The sequence below is a fragment of the Elaeis guineensis genome, chromosome 7, assembly GCF_000442705.2.
Source record: "Elaeis guineensis isolate ETL-2024a chromosome 7, EG11, whole genome shotgun sequence".
NCBI classification, from domain to species: Eukaryota; Viridiplantae; Streptophyta; class Magnoliopsida; order Arecales; family Arecaceae; genus Elaeis; species Elaeis guineensis.
In genome coordinates, this window is record NC_025999.2 from 39011827 (window position 1) to 39024810 (window position 12984).

Genomic DNA, 12984 nt, shown 5'->3' on the forward strand with positions numbered 1-12984 from the left:
TTCTAGGATTTTGGGTTCGGCTCAATAGTTTTAATAGTTAAAGTTATTGACTTGTTTAATTTTAAAATTTTTAAAAATTATTTTTAACTATGTGGTCGAAACCCAACAGTGGTACCAGAGCCACCCTTGTCTGATTCGATCAAACAAGTGCAAAGTAGTTGCATAGAATTGTTATTGATCATATATTGCCAAAAATATTGCATTGATTTTTAGCATTGATCTTTAATCTCAAAAAATATTTTTGACTTTATATGTACTATAATTTTAAATTTTAATTATTAAAATTATGAATTTATGATAATTTGGAATTTATTTTATTATGGTTGCTTTATGCTTAAATTGATGTATGGTTAAGAGTGTTATGCATGCCTAATGTGATTAGGGATTGCTTTATTATTTTAATATGCTTGTCATATGTTATGACTTTAATTGCACCCTTATTTGATTTTTGGCATGATCATATGTTTGCTATTATGAATTATAGAAGCATGTCAAATTGCATAATATATAAAGTACATTTTATGTAGTCGTAGTTAGGATATGTCGAGACCAGTTCAAAGTCCCTCTTAAAAATTATATTAAGTTGTAATGTCGGGATTTACTTTCAATTCAAAAGTTAAATTCTTTAGATCAATTGATGTTGAGAAAAGTATGATGGGTGATTTTCTAATTAGGCCCATATGCTGGTCTGACCAACTCTATTGGTATCTAAGAAAAGCTACGGAGAGCCTCCCACCCACTTACCTGGCCAGTTTGGTTTTATTGAATTTCGCACTTAGATTGTTTAGTGATGTATACACTGCAAAGGGCCTTCCTTCAAACTTGATCAATAGAGTATGTCAAGATCTTAGTGAGCTTATTGTGCTATCCACAAGGCTTACTATAGAAATTGATATGATGTGGATCAAATATATATTGATGCTTATGGTATATTTTGAATAGTGTTGCTTTATTGTATTATCCATAAGGGCAGCATTATTTAAGTATGACTAAATGGGATTGAAGGGTCAACTTAACTAGTACACTATAATTTGTTATGCTATCCATAAGGCTATATGTGATCTAGAGATCAAAAAGAATAATGTTGAGAATTGTAGAGGTACAATTGGTAAAGAGTTACCTACTCTTGAACTTATGAATACTTGTTGTGCTATCCACAAGGTATTTGTGAGGAATAGGGATCTCAACCCCACTAAGAAATATTAGTATGTTTCTTAATTTTCATAGATGAGGGCTATGAAGTTTGATAAAATAGTGAAAGACACAATTAGACAAAAATCCTAATTTAGTTGTGAATGTCATCATGAGTTGTCCGCTTATATTGTATTCTTTTTATTGTAGATTAACTACACACATGACATCCTCACTGTCACTTAGAGGCATACTAGATGCAAACAAATTGATCGGACCTAACTACGTGGACTAGTTAAGAAACTTGAGAATTATTCTCACTCAAAAAAAAGTCTCCTACATTTTGGACACACCTGCATCAGTTTTTCTTGGGAAAGATGCTTTGAGGAGGAAAAAGCCACATATAAGATATGGAAAGATGACAGTGTGACTGTCAAATGCATCATGCTTGTCTCCATGAACAATGAGCTTCAGAGACTGTATGAGGACATGGATGTTTCCTCTATACTCCTTAATCTTAAGAAGTTATATGGGAAACAAAGTCGAATTGCTCGATATAAGATATCAAAGCAGTTATTCTGTTCCTGCATGACTGAAAGCACCTTCGTGCAAATGCATGTCCTGAAGATGATTGATTTGATCACTCATCTGGGATAGCTGGGCTTTGCCATGGATAGTGAACTGAGCTAGGATTTGATCCTGCAATCTCTCCTTGACTCCTTTTCTCAGTTTGTTATAAATTATCATATGAACAAATTGAACATTAGCTTGTCTGATCTGTTAAACATGCTGAAAACAGTAGAGAACCATTTCAAGGGTGAAAAGGCTCTGGTACTTCTTATCGATAAGATCAACAAAAAGAAGGCAAAGAAGGGTTGTAAGAAAAAGATGAATCCTAAGGCTGGCATCTCCAAGAAGAAGGTGAAGAAGGTCTCCGCCAAAGGTACTTGCTATCACTGTGGCAAGGAGGGCCATTGGAAGAGAATTACAAAAAGTACCTATGGGAAAAATGATGCAGGGGTAAAACGATAATTTTAAAACTTTTTCAAAATTATAATTTTATAGTGAAAATAATTAATTAATCTAATTAATTAACATAAATGAACCCTACATAAGGATCTAAATATGATATAAATAGCATGTATTTAAATTTGAATTTCGAATTCTCTACAGTAAACATTTTACTATTATGTGTTCAGAAGATATTACCTTCATGTGGGTAGTCGATCGCCGCAATCTGATCACCGTCAGAAGAGTCTGATCATCACAACATAGTCACACAATGTGTCTGACCTCTGCAGATCATCCACACGAAGCTTCTGATCTGATCGGCTCCTCATGAATGCTAGTTCGTCACAGAACCCTTTTGATGATCGATGTTGATCGAATTCCTTCGATCTTGATCTGCTGACTCTTCGGATACTCTGGATCATCCACAGATATACATGAGAGGTTGATGAAGCTCCCCCTGAAGTTTGGTGGGCCCACGACACTCATAGCTCACCTTCTCACTTCCCGAACCCTAGGCTAAAATCTTAAGGTACTCACTGATGAAACTTGCACCCACTCTGTTTCTTTCATTTCTCTCCTTTTCTTTTCTTTTTCACGCAGGAAAGCTTTCTCATGCCACCCTTCTCTCTAGGATCAGATTAGCACATGCCCTATCTTCTCTTCCTTTTAAAAATAGTGTAAAATGCATCTTTTCAGCATTTTCTCTGCGTGAGAGGATAAAGATAAGTGGTTGCTCATTTGAATTCAAATCAAATTTGAATTCAAATGCCAACCAACTCATTCTTATCCACTCTACACATGAGAAGAGAGGGGCATGGGCATCTTTGTGCATGGAGACTTTACACGAGAAACCTTTTTCTCATGTGGAAGAAGGGGCGCACAAAATAAAGGGTGGGTGCAGAGATTTGTTATCCATTCAAATTCAAACATCCTTTGAATTTGAATGGCCAACCAATCCTATCATTATCCATTCAAAATGGTGCACAAAGGAGGGGCGTGGGATGGCTTCTGCATGGGAGAAAATTCATGAGAACTCATTTCTCGTGAATTCAAATGGGCGCATGTGAAGTGAGGTGGCGCAGGAAGATTAGTCAAGTTGGTTTGAAATCCAATTGAACCAACCTTATTTAAAATAGGTTAGACACAGTTAGACTAAATTAAATCCAACATAATTAGGCTTAATTAGGCTCAATAAAATCTTAATCAAATCAAGAATTGACTAAGCCCAACCCCTGATCAAATCAGTGATCAAAATACCTTAACAATTAGGTCAACACTTAACCTAATCGGGTTAAATCCAACTGAATCCAATTCAATTGGACTTGATCCAAAAATAATTACTCAATCAAATTGAGTTAATTAATGATCAAATCACTAATTAAATCTCTCATAAATACTGAGTCTAAATCCAATGGGCAATCGGACATCAAAGTCCATCGATATGAAATATTGATCAAAAAGTCCCAAACCAGTGGGACTCTTGACCCCGGTACCCAAAATTTGTGGGACTCGTGATTAGAAAATCCTGATTCTCGATCACAGAGTTTCAAACACATAAGACTCATAGTTCATGAGTATTAGGACTCTTCATCAGCCATCAGATCAGATAGGAACCTCTAATGTGTGTGACCCCGCAGGTTCGAACCTAAGCCGATGGCACAGGAACCAATTCCTGTACTAATCGAAGTGACCATCTAGCAATGATACCCAACATTCGGATAGGTCGAATAGTCATAATCGCAACACTCAAAACCTATGTGAATATGGTTACTGTATAATTTATTTCTTTTGACCCCTGTGTTTAGGACGACTCATGGTTAAACTATCAACCCTGATCAGATCATCCGAATTGTGCTCAACTCAAACAGTCTTGTGACTCCTCACTAGGACTACCCTGACTAAGGTTTTGCTAAATTGAAACACGACTGTACACAGCTCCTGAACTGGAGTGCTCAATCTCATCTTGACACACGCACTGACAAGTCAAGTACTTGACTACACCCCGCATCCTTCTGTCACTGAATTAGAAATTCAAGTAGTCCAGTGCCTAAGTACAGTGAGTTGCTTGCAAGTCACCGTGGCAGTCTCAGGTCAGAGGGACATTTATACCCATATCCCATCGGAGCAAATCTTGATAGTAGAAATAACTCCAGAGTCGATCATGTTCAGCGCAGATATACCCTTACATCTCACCTGTATGCCATACCAGTGTCTCCATACTCCTTTGTTAAGATGACAACCACCCCCTATGGCACACAATGACTTATGCTTGATAAACGTTGTCATCCTTGGTAACAACATATCATTTGGTTGTGAACAGATTTAAGGACTAAATGATAAATCCTCCTTTGTCAAGTCTAAATAGTCCTAAGGACTTCATCACAACACAGAAGTTCATTAGAAGATGAAACAATTTGTGATGAAAAATACCAAAATAATTTTTATTTATTTATAATTCATATATTAATACAGAAAAGGGCACAACCATCAACAGGCTGACGATTAGCTTTGGGACACTATTTCCAACAATCTTCCACTTGGCCTAAAGCCAATCGGTGCAGTATCTAATACCCATCTTCGACTTGAAGTCATCGAACTTCTTTACCGTAATGGCTTTAGTGAATGGGTTGGCCAGGTTCTCCTTTCCATTGATCTTCTGAAGGTCGACATCATCTCGATCCATGATTTCTCAGATAAGATGGTAGCGGTGCAGAATATATTTCATCCGCTGTTGTGCCTTCGGTTCCTTTGCTTGAGCAATGGCTCCAGAGTTGTCACAGTAGAGCAAAACTGGACCAACAAGGGAGGACGCTACTCCGAGCTCAGTGATAAATTTCCTCAGCCACACCGCTTCTTTGGTAGCATCTGATGCAGCGACATACTCTGCCTCGCAAACTGAATCAGCCACAGTGTGCTGCTTGGAACTCTTCCAGCAGACAGCCCCACCATTAAGGATAAAAATAAATCCTGACACACTCTTGCTGTCATCGTGATCAGACTGGAAACTAGAGTCTGTAAACCTTATAAGTCTCAAGTCTGATTCACCATAAACAAATCACTGGTCCTTAGTATTTCTTAAATATTTCAGGATGGTTTTAACAACCTTCCAATGATTCTCCCCTGGATCAGATTGGTATCTACTCACTACCCCTAGTGAGTATGCCACATCTGGTCATGTACATGTCATGGCGTACATGATAGATCCCACTACTGAAGCATATGAAATTCTACCTATACGCTCTCTCTCTTGAGGTATTGTCGGATAATTCCTCTTCGAGTGAGAAATTCCATGGCCTATCGGTAGATAGTCTTTCTTGAAATTCTCCATGCTGAACCTCTTTAGCATAGTATCAATGTACGTGGACTGCGATAAGCCAAGCAACCTTTTAGATCTATCCCTATAGATCCTCATCCCTAGGATGTAGGAAGCTTCTCTCAGATCCTTTATGGAGAACTGTGATGACAGCCAAATCTTTATTCCTTGTAATGTAGGCACATCATTTTCGATTAAGAGAATATCATCCATATACAATACAAGAAATACCACTACTGGACCATTAGCCCACTTATAAATGCAGGACTCTTCTCTGTTCTTAACGAAGCCATACGTCTTGATCGTCCTATCAAAATGTATGTTCCAACTTCGGGATGCCTGCTTAAGTCCATAAATAGACCTCTGTAGCCTGCACACCTTAGACTCATCTGTGGATGTGAACCCTTCAGGTTGTATCATATACACCTCTTCGTCCAGCTCTCTATTTAGGAAAGCTGTCTTCACATCCATCTATCAGATTTCATAGTCCAAATAGACAGCTATCGCAAGCATAATCTGAATGGATTTGAGTATTGCCCCAGGAGAAAATATCTCATCATAGTCTATACCTTAATGTTGACGATATCCCTTGGCAACCAGACGGGCTTTATAGGTCTCAACCTTTCCTCTACACCCCTCTTCCTTTTGAAGACCCACTTACATCCTATGGGTTTTACTCCTTCGGGTGGGTCAACCAATGTCCACACATCGTTGACCTTCATGAACTCCATTTCAGATTTCATGGCCTCTAGCCATTTCTCAGAGTCAGGTCTCTGCAATGCATCCATGTAGGTGATCGGATCCTCATCATTTTCATCAAGTTTGATAAGATCGCCATCCCGGACCAAGAAACCATAGTATTTGTCTGGTTGACGTGGTACTCTACTAGATCGCCTTAAGGGTGCAGGAACAATGTGCTTCGGATCTGATCTAACCAAATCCAATTCAGGTTCAACTACTTGTGTCGATTTTTTCACCTGTCGAACTTCCTCAAGTTCGACCTTAAATGGCAACAGTCCCTTCACCAAGAAACTCCTTTTCTAAAAATATTGCCTTAAGGCTGACAAACACCTTTTGCTCATCAGCTTGGTAGAAATAATACCCTTTGATCTCTTTTGGGTACCCTATGAAATAACACTTGTCAGACCTAGGTCCAAGCTTGTCCGTAATTAAATATTTAACATAAGCCAGACATCCCCAAATTTTAAGGTGCGAGAGTACTGGCTTACATCCTATCCATATCTCATATGGCATTTTGGTTACAGACTTACTTGAAACCCTATTTAGAAAGTAACAAGCTAATTCGAGTGCATATCCCCATAGGGAGATCAGCAGTCCAGCAAACCCCATCATGGATCAAACCATGTCCAACAAAGTCCGATTCCTCTTTTCAGACACACCATTATGCTATGGTGTTCCAGGAGGTGTCCACTGAGAGAGAATCCCATTCTCTCAAAGATATGTCAGAAACTCATTGAAAAAGTATTCACCTCCTCGATCAGATCGAAGAGTTTTAATACACTTCCCAGTTTATTTTTCTATCTCATTTCGAAATAGTTTGAACATTTCAAATGACTTCGATTTATGCTTCATTAAGTAGACATACCCATACCTCGATAGGTCATCTGTGAAGGTTATGAAGTAGAAATATCCACCTCTTGCACTTGAGCTCGTGGGTCCAAATACATCAGAATATACCAGACCCAAAAGTTCACTGGCTCGCTTACTTTTTCTAGTAAAAGGTGACTTGGTCATCTTTCCAAGAAGACAAGACTCACAGGTTGGAAGTGATTCACAATCACCAACTTCAAGAATTCCTTCTTGAGCCAACCTGTTTATCCAGTTCTTATTGATATGACCTAGCCTATAGTACCAAAGGTAGACTTTTGACACATTATCTATTCTAGAGCATTTATCAGAGGTTTGAACCACATTAACAGGCTGTGATAGTAAGTAAATTTTATTATTTAGTTGTCCAACAAATATTGTAATACTATTCAAAATAATATTGCAAACATTTCTTTTTATTAAAAATTCATAACTGTACATGACTAAAAGGCCTATAGAAATAATATTTAATAAAAAATTTGGACAATAGTGACATTCATTCAGAATTACATTACGAGAATTAATTACAAGGTTCATGATTTCTAAAGCTAGAACTGAAACTTTACTTTCATCTCCAACATTCAGGAGCCTCTCGCCTTCATCAAATCTCGTACTGACCTGCAGACCCTGCATCGAATTACAGATATGATAAGGGCTTTCAGTATCCAATACCGAGGCAGTAGTATCACAAATGAAAAAGTTGCAAGGTGTTATCATATAATTACCTTGCTTCTTCTTCGGCCTGTTCGGGTCCAGGGAGGCAATGTATAGAGGACAGTTCCTCTTTCAGTGCCCCTGCTTCTTGCAAAAGAAGCACTCCACCTGGCTCTGGTCGGGCTTGCGCTTCTTGGTCTAACCCTGTGCAGACGTCCCAGCATGCGACTGTACCTTCTTATTCTTATTCTTCTTGTTTTTCTTCCCTTTCTTAAAGGATCAACGACCAGAAGAAGACCCTCTCACAATATTCACCGACTCCTTATGGAGCTGGTGATCCTTCTCAAAGTTCTGCAGCAACCCTAACAAGCCGTGGTAGTTTACTGCAGGCTTTGTCATCCGAAAATGAGCAAGGAAGGGGAGGAAGGACTTGGGCAAAGAATTAAGGATCGCATCCTTACCGAGCTGCTCGTGTAAGGGAAAGCCCAGTTTACTTAGGCACTCAATCATTTCGATCATGTACAGTACATGATCAGTGACTGAAGCCCCATCCCTCATTCGAGCATTGAAAATGGCATAACTAGTTTTGTGCCTTTCAACATCGTCAGACGTGCCAAAGGAGTCATTCAACATTTGAAGCATCTACTGCGGCTGGGCGTTCTCGAACCTATGGTTGAACTCATCATTCATTGCCGCCAGCGTTATGCACCGAACGGTGGTGCGGTCGTTGAGCCACTTCTGGTAAGTGTCTCGGACCGTCCCTCTAGCATTTGGGGCTGGCTCCTCAGGTGTCGGATCTGTTACTACATAAAGGATCCGCTCATGCTCAAGGACAATTTTTAATTTTCGATACCAGCTATCAAAATTAAGTTCCATGAGCTTGTCATTATCTAATAATGACTGGAGTGACAGGGTAGTGACCATAGCTGCATAAAGAAAAATCAGACCTTTATTAGTATATAAATTATTAATAATAAAGATTTGGACTTTAGTCTAAAGTTTCTTCCAGTATTTTTATGAACTGGTAGCCTCAACCTCCAATTCGAGAAATTACTTTAATTCCTTAGTGGGTACTAGAATCCACACAGACTACACACGAGCCCAACTTTAGTTGGTCAACCCATGTGCATCTATGGGTAGGTTCATAATCAGTTGTTCCTCTAAACAACTTTTAGTAATTAATTTTGCCCCAAAACCTAATCAGTAGGCTTTGGCCTCCACTGAAAAGATCTGGTTAGGTCCAACCATTAACATGACTTGATTTGGTAAATCGGATCAATAAATGATCAGGCCCGACTTTGGTCGGCCAACCTGACCACCATCAGAAAGACTCAACCAAACTATCATACTATGAATGATAATTCCATTAGTCAATAAGCACCAGGCCTTTGGGCCTCTAGTGATTATTAAACTAATGGACTCATTATCACTCACTTAATGGGAGGCTATGACTTAGTTATCATAATAACTTAATCATTTTTAGGGATCTAATAATTTTTGAAGATTTTATTAAAGGATAGAAGAGAAGAAATTAATCAGCCAATTTCAATCCTCCCACTGACTTCACTAAGTCAGATTAAAAAGGATTTAATTAAAGCCGGCATTAGGAGCACCTAAATCAGTCACACTGATTTATCTAGTGACATGCATGAGCCCTAATCACCAAGTGATCTAATCAAAACCTAACTCACCAGGTTGGCCAGGTAAGTGAGATCAGTGGTGGGGATATGCCATTAACTCGTCAGAGATCGAATCAATGCGAGTAGCTCCCACTTAAAAACCACTGGTCAGACTGCCGAACTTACCTTAGACACCAACCGGTTCATTAGTTTTAATTTGATCAACTTAGTAAATAGGGTTCCACCGTGTAGCCATGAATTAAGTCCATCTTGGTCTAGTTAAAGACATGGACCCATTCAACTACAACTATTGGAGTTGAGTCTAGAGTGTCCTTGACCTAATCTAATTCAACTTTTGATTAGATTTGACCAATTACTCTAATTTAGTCTATTTCTTTAAGCTAATCTTAGGTCTAACCCAATTATGGATCTAATCCATCTAACCCATTGACCCACAAGTTTATGCAATTATCTTAGATCTTAATTCACAATTCTAGACCAACTAGACAATACTTAATTCTTTTAATTAAGTATTTAGGCTGATGGATTAGGGTTTGGGATTTTAAAAATAATTTTTAAATTTGAAAGGTTTTATTTTTTATTCACCAAATGTGTTGACTCATTTCACAAATGGATCAACACATTTCATAAACAGCAATCCTATTGCTAATTACATAATAGAAAATAACTCAATCAAAATAAATCATGAATATTTCTTTAGATCTAATCTAACATATTCATGATAAATTTTATAATTAAACTTTTACAATTAAGTCCTTTCGCTGCTTCATCTGCATGGGATATAATCGCAGCGGCACCCCTACCGTCATAGGAGAACCCCATCGAATGGGAGGAGAGGGCCTTTAAACCCTACTTTTCTTCTATAACTGGATGACCATGGCAACCAACCCAATTAGATTACTTGCTACTTAGATCAAGTATATCTAAATATACTAATTTTAAAATTTAAAATTTAAATTTTAAATTTTAAATTTTTAAATTTTGAATTTCAAATTTTAAATTTTAAAACTCAAATTTTAAATTTTAAATTTCAAATTTTTGAATTTAATTTTGAACAAATTTTAAAATTTTAATTTTAAATTTTAAATTTTAAATTTTAAATTTAAACTTTTAGATTACAACTTAATCTATGCATGCAAATATATATCATATTTTAGAACCCGCTCTGATACCATTTGTGGGAAAAACGATGCAGGGGTAAAACGATAATTTTAAAACTTTTTCAAAATTATAATTTTACAGTGAAAATAATTAATTAATCTAATTAATTAAATAAATTAATCCTACATAAAGATCTAAATATGATATAAATAGCATGCATTTAAATTTGAATTTCGAATTCTCTACAGTAAATATTTTACTGTTATGTGTTCAGAACACATTACCTTCATGCGGGTAGTCGATCATCGCAATCTGATCACCGTCGGGAGGGTCTGATAGTCACAACATGGCCACACAGTGTGTCTGGCCTCTGCAGATCATCCACACGAAGCTTTCGGTCTGATCGGCTCCTCACGAATGCTAGTTCGTCGTAGAACCTTTTTGACGGCTGATGTTGATCGAATTCCTTTGATCTTGATCTACCGACTCTTTGGATGCTCTGAATCATCTACAGATATACTTGAGAAGTTGATGAAGCTCTCCCTAAAGTTTGGTGGGCTCACGATACTCGTAGCTCACCTTCTCACTTCCCGAACCCTAGGCCAAAACCCTAGGGTACTCACCGAAGAAACTTGTGCCTACTCTGTTTCTTTCTTTTCTCTCCTTTTTTTTTCTTTTCTCATGTAGGAAAGCTTTCTCATGCCACCCTTCTCTCTAGGATCAGATTAGCACATGCCCTATCTTCTCTTCCTTTTAAAAATAGTGTAAAATGCATCTTTTCAGTATTTTCTCTGCGTAAGAGGATAAAGATAAGTGGTTGCTCATTTGAATTCAAATCAAATTTGAATTCAAATGCCAACCAACTCATTCTTATCCACTCTATCTATGAGAAGAGAGGGGCGTGGGCATCTTTGTGCATGGAGACTTTACACGAGAAACCTTTTTCTCGTGTGGAAGAAGGGGCGCACAAAATAAAGGGTGGGCACAGAGATTTGTTATCCATTCAAATTCAAACATCCTTTGAATTTGAATGGCCAACCAATCCTATCATTATCCATTCAAAATGGTGCACAAAGGAGGGGCATGGGAAGGCTTCTACATGAGAGAAAATTCATGAGAACTTGTTTCTCGTGAATTCAAATGGGTGCATGTGAAGTGAGGTGGCACAGGGAGATTAGTCAAGGTGGTTTGAAATCCAATTGAACCAACCTTATTTAAAATAGGTTAGACACAATTAGACTAAATTAAATCTAACACAATTAGGCTTAATTAGGCTCAATAAAATCTTAATCAAATCAAAAATTGACTAAGTCCAATTTCTGATCAAATCAGTGACCAAAACACCTTAGCGATTAGGTCAACACTTAACCTAATCGGGTCAAACCCAACTGAATCCAATTCAATTGGACTTGATCCAAAAATAATTACTCAATTAAATTGAGTTAATTAATGATCAAATTACTAATTAAATCTCTCATAAATATTGAGTCCAAATCCGATGGGCAATCGGACATCAAAGTCTATCGATATGAAACCTTGATCAAAAAGTCCCAAACCAGTGGGACTCTTGACCCCGGTACCCAAAATGTGTGGGACTCATGATCAGAGAATCCTGATTCTTGATCATAGAGTCTCAAATATATAGGACTCATAGTCCACGAGCATTAGGACTCTTCATCAGCCATCAGATCAGATAGAAACCTCTAATGTGTGTGACCCCGTAGGTTCGAACCTAAGCCGGTAGCATAGGAACCAATTCCTGTACTAACCAAAGTGACTATCTAGCAATGGTATCCGAAGTTCGGATAGGTTGAATAGTCACAATCACAACACTCGAAATCTATGTGAATATGGTTATTGTATAATTTATCCCTTTTGACCCCTGTGTTTAGGATGACTCAGGGTTAAACTGTCAACCTTGATCAGATCATCCGAATCGTGCTCAACTCAAACAGTCTTGTGACTCCTCACTAGGACTATTCTGACTAAGATTTTGCTAAATTAAAATATGACTGTACACAACTCCTGAACTGGAGTGGTCAATCCCATCTTGACACACGCACCGACAAGTCAAGTACTTGACTACACCCAGCATCTTTCCATCACTGAATTAGAAATTCAGGTAGTCCAGTGCCTAAGTGCAGTGAGTTGCTTGCAAGTCACTATGGCGGTCTCAGGTCGGAGGGACATTTATACCCATATCCCATCGGAGCAAATCTTGACAGCAGAAATAACTTCGGAGTCGGTCACGTTCAGTGCAGATGTCCCTTACATCTCATCTATATGCCATACCAGTGTCTCCACACTCCTTGGTTAAGAGGACAACCAACCCATATGGCACACAATGACCTATGCTTGATAAACGTTGTCATCCTTGGTAACAACGTATCATTTGGTCGTAAACAGATTTAAGAACTAAACGACAAATCCTCCTTTGTCGAGTCTAAATAGTCCTAAGGACTTCACCATAACACAGGAGTTCTTTAGAAGATGAAATAATTTGTGATGAAAAATATCAAAATAACT